The sequence below is a fragment of the Pediculus humanus genome, genomic scaffold, assembly GCF_000006295.1.
Source record: "Pediculus humanus corporis 1103172108310 genomic scaffold, whole genome shotgun sequence".
Taxonomy (NCBI): Eukaryota; Metazoa; Arthropoda; class Insecta; order Psocodea; family Pediculidae; genus Pediculus; species Pediculus humanus.
The window spans coordinates 756,740-762,437 of NW_002987879.1; positions in this window are offsets into that span (position 1 = coordinate 756,740).

Here is a 5,698-nt window from a genome sequence, read left to right on the forward strand (position 1 = left end):
TATATATAGATATATATATATATATATATATATATATATATATTATATATTATATATATACTATACTATATATATCATATATATTATTATTATTATTATTATTATTATTATTATTATTATTATTATTATTATTATTATTATTATTATTATTATTATTATTATTATTATTATTATTATTATTATTATTATTATTATTATTATTATTATTATTATTATTATTATTATTATTATTATTATTATTATTATTATTATTATTATTATTATTATTATTATTATTATTATTATTATTATTATTATTATTATTATTATTATTATTATGTCCACTATTAAACACGACAAGGCTCTTATTTGTCGGGGTTTTTAAATATTTATCCCAGGTTTCTACCCGATTCCTTAGGGACAAATACTCGAATATCGGTGGTGCTATTTATAATATTTTCCGAAGAATGTGGGCCGTCCCACATAGTGCGATTTCCTGGATGGTTTCTTCTTTTAGGTTCTTCATAATCTTCTTTAAATTTCCTTTTAGTGAATGTGGCATGGCTCCCAATGCTCCCACGATGACCGGAATCGTTTCAGTTTTTGTTCCCCACATCCTGGTTATTTCAATTTCCAAATTTCTGTATTTCAGCCTTTTGTCTGCTTCTTTGGCTGTGGTGTTTTTTTCTGCCGGCACGGATACCTCAATTAACTTACACCATTTTTCCCCATTATGCCTGAGTATGATATCCGGTTTGTTAGCTGGCACAGTTCTATCAGTGTGGATTTGTTGATCATATAGAACTGTGCATGGGCCTACTGTCGTGACCGGGCTTGGAATGTGGTTGTACCACTCCTTGGGTAATCCATCCATTCCATATTCTCGGCATATATTCCAATGGAGATATTGACATATTTTATTGTGCCTTTCTAAGTATTCATGTTTTGCCAGTATCGGACAACCGGAAATTAAATGATCGATGGTTTCCGATTGTGATTGGCAAATTCGGCACTTGTCATCTTGGCGGACTTTGAGAATTACTTTTTCATAGTTATGGGTCCGCAATGCCTGATCTTGAGCCGCTGTAATAAACGCTTCTGTTTCTATTTTAAGTTTTCCACGTCGTAGCCAATTGTGCGTGCTCTTCTTATTAATATCTTCGGCATTTATTCTTTTTAGGTATTGCTTATTATTATTATTATTATTATTATTATTATTATTATTTTGTTTGTTTTCCATCTTCCATAATGAATTGTGTGGTATTTGACATTCGATATCTGACAACTCGAACTCGAACTCGATTATAAAAAAAAAAGAAAACCTTCTTAAAGGTAATTTAAAATTATATTGTTTCGTCAATTTCAAAAACTTTAATAAGATTTAATGTTAATAATAATAATAATAATAATAATGATAAGTTACTTAATAAAAACTTTTGTTTGACGGCTTTGTTTGCGCAAAAGGTTTCAAGTTCTTGTCACCGGAAATTCAAATCTATTAATTTAAAACTTTCAAATGAATTTTCTTTCTTTCTTTTCTTCTTTTTTTTTTTCTTTAAAAACGAAAACTTTAAATAATAATAATAATAATAATAATAATAATAATAATAATAATAATAATAATAATAATAATCATGGAGAATTCAGGAACACACGTGGAAGGAATTTTTTTTTTTGGGTGAGTACTTTTTTTTTTTAATAAAATTTTTTTTCACTGGATAAAATACGAATTGTGACGTAAGAAAATTTTAATTAATTTATCTAATGACACGTTATAAAATTGTAACAGTTTAATAAGATTATTATTTTTTTTTTTTCGTTTTTTTTCCAGGTAGAGTTATCATTTTGTGTTTTATTTATAAAAAAAAAAAAAAAAAAGAAGACACGTGAATGGGCAAGAACGTGGACACACACGTGTAGGAAAGAACGTGATGGGGACACGTGTAATTTAGGAAAAAAAAAAAAAAAAAATTGACGTAAGGAATTTTTATAAAATTTTTTATCCATTTTTTTTTTTTTTCGAAAAATAAATTTCAAATTTAAATTTTTCCAGATGATTTTTTTGATAAAAATTTTGCTATGAGCGAATGATGACTTTCAACCGGAAATGAATGAATAATAAAAATTTTCCTTCATTCACGATTTGAAAAAGTTTCAATGAACTTCATTGTCGTCGTCGTCGTTTTTCGTAATTTTTTTTTTTTTTTTTACGCTGCCACGTGAATTCGAAATTTTATTAATGTCTAATGACACGTGTATAATTAAGAATTTTTTAAATTATTTTAAATAAATATTAAATAATCGCTTATTATATATATATGTGTTTAAAATTTTCAATGTTTACTATATTAACATTTTCTTTTTTTTTTTAATTTAAATTTCTCTTTTTTGAATTAAAAAAAAAAAAAAATTTCAATTTATTTTCAATTTATCAAAAAATAAATAAAAATCACATGGAAATGGAAAAAAAGAGTAAAACGTTTTTTTGTTCTATTGTCGCATTTATTTTATATTAATTGTTTTTATTATTATTATTTTTATGACTATTATTATTATTTATAAAATTTTTTATTTTTTTATTAACGAATCGAAAATTAACGGTTTTTTTTATTTAAATAAAAATTATTTACATACATAAAAGTGGCCTTAATTGAGAAATTTAATTTAATTTTTTAATTTATTTTTTACAAATTTTTATTCAAATCGATTTTGGCAACGTGATTTTTTTAACAGCGCTACTTATTATCCTGAAATTAATAATAATAGTAATAATAATAATAATAATAATAATAATAATACAAATAAAATTAGTTAAATAAGTAATTGATGTGATTTAACAAAAGTTTTTTTTTAAGCGCCAAATGGACAGATCCCACTCTTTTTTTTTTTTTTTTTTTTTTTTTATTTTAAAGGAGAAATGATTATCATTATTAATGTATATTAATACAATGAAAAAATTAAATTTTCGAATTAGAAACTTTATTAATTGATGTAATAATAATAAAAATTTTAAAAAAAATTATAAATGTTAATCTTATATAATTATTAATGCATTTGTATTATTAAACTTATTAATTGTTAAACAACTAAAATAATAATTTTATACATATATATATATATATATATATATATATTTATGATTTATAATAACTACATTAATATTTGATACTTATTTGCTATGTTTTAAAATTATTATTATTAATATTATATATATTTTATGCTATTTATAAACTTTTAAAGGAAAAATTTATACGTTATTTTTATTAAAATTATACTTACCTAATAATTATATAAATATATATGAGTGTGTAGTGAGTGGTAAATTTATGAGAAAAGAAAAAAAATTAAAACAATATGGCGTTAATAAAATATTAAGTAGTTATTATTTATTTTAAATATTTTATATCGTGTTGCTTATTATTATAAAGTTTTAAAAATCTGTTTAAATTAAATGTTGGCAGCACGTATCGGCGACAAAAAGAAAATGTTTGTTGGCTTTCTGAAATTTAGTTAATTATTTTACCGTTTGATATCGCTGTCATCGCTTTGTTTGTTTTTCCGTCTGTGTATTTTGTTTTTCCGAACAATTCGAACATGGCTGACAAAAATTTAAGTGAAAACAAATTTTTTTTGTGTTTTAAGTAACATTTTTATGTATTTTCAATATGATTTAAATTAAATTTGAAATTTGTTACGATGGTAATGAAATATATATATTTTAATTTGATGTATTTTTAATTTTGATTATTATTTATTTATTATTTTGAAATTCATTTTCTAAACTCTGATTCGTTTTTGTTTTCCTAAGATAAAACCCACAAAACTTGACAGATTTTGTTGTTTTCATTGTTTTTTTTTTTTTTAAGAACAAAAGAGACTTTTCCACATAAATGAAATCAAAACAAAAGGTTTGATTTTAATGTATAATTTAAAATTTTTTTTTTTAAATTGATTAGATTTCAAATTGACATTTCTATTCAAGAAAAACTGACGTCGCCATTTTTCTTTTTTTTTTTTTTATTTTACCCATTAAAATTCAATACATTTATTTTTTAATTATTTTTCAATGGAATTTCGCATTTGAATTTGGTAAGTATTGGATTGATTATGGTAAAAAAAAATTAATTAATATTATTAATTATGTAAAATTATTCATTTTCATCTATTGTATTATGTTCATTATTAATAACCTTAATTTTTAAACTTCTTTATTTTTTAATAGGAAAAAACTGGTCCAATTTAGTGTTGGTCTCGTTGTCATGGCTGAAGATGTTTGGCATTATCATGGTGAAAGACAATTCTTCCTTTTCTACTGGCTATCTCCTGTCGTTTTTCTTGAATGGTATCATTTAAATTAGTCAGTTGTCAAGAATATAACGTCTGAATTTATGGTCTGATTTTGTGGCAGCATATTAAAGTAAACTATGCCTTTATGACTACATTTTTATGTATAGACATATAATTTATATATTTATTTATTTCCGGTTTTCTGTTTCAAATCCTTTCTCTCTCTCGCTCTCTCTCTTACAACTTTTATAACAAATGACGTAGTACGTCAATGAAAAATTTTGGTATCTGTGTGGGTGTGTGCTCTACATTTTACTTAACAAATAAAAAAATGAAAAATCACACTTTTTCTTCTCCTTCTTCTTCTCCTTCTTCTTCTTTCGTTACACATAAACATTATCACAATTTTTTAAAAATATAATTCTCTGACCTTATACCTTATTTTTTCAGGCAGGAGTTTACCACACGAAGAGTATTTGCCGTCGACGACGAATGTTTTAACGAAGATCACGAACCTCTTGAATGACGTGCGATCTCTCCTGCAGAAGGCAGAGCCACCGGAATGTGATAGAATTTGCAATGTTGGCGATAGCAACTGCCCTTTGCGGCGTCTCGGCACACGGTCACTCGCCCGTCAATTGTCTCCACGTAAACCAAAAATATATATGTATATTTTAAAAAATATAATTATCCGATTTCAATTTGATTACAAGAAAAAAAAAAAATAATAATAATAATTTTGTTATAGTTTTTTCACCTGGGTTCAGATGCACAAGGTGACAAATCTGTCTTGGACAGATCCCCGACGGGCGGTCAAACACGGAGAATTCGCGCAGAACGTGCACAACAATGTGGACACGAATGGATCCATTGTTTCGATAACGATAACGACAACGATATTTTTCTTGGGGAAATCATAAAGGAATCTGGTGGCGGAATAACAAACACGTCGTGGGATTACTATCGAAAAATTCTAAGCCGTTGAAAATCATAAACACGGCTGTTCCAGAATTCCACAGGAACAGTTTGGCGTGGGTAAGTAAATTAATTACATACAATAAAAAAGAAAATTGAACAATTCTTTTAATATTTAACGAAACTGTTTTTTTTTTCTCTCGCACATCTGGAAAGGTGGCAGCAGAAGAAAATCTTTATCAAATTCTCGAAAGACTTTTGCCAAGGAATTCACACATAAAAAGTTACACGTTTAAATTCGAAGGTGAAAAATTGAACATGAGGAAAACTCTGGAAGAAAATGAAATTTACGACGAAAGACGTAAATTCGGAGAATTGGGTATGCCGGAAAATTGTTACATTCCTGCCATTCAGCTTTATTACAATGATGACTTGACAAAATAATAATAATGATTTTTTTTTATATTGTTTGTGTATTTATTAATTGTGCGACACCCAAATACTTATTATTATTATT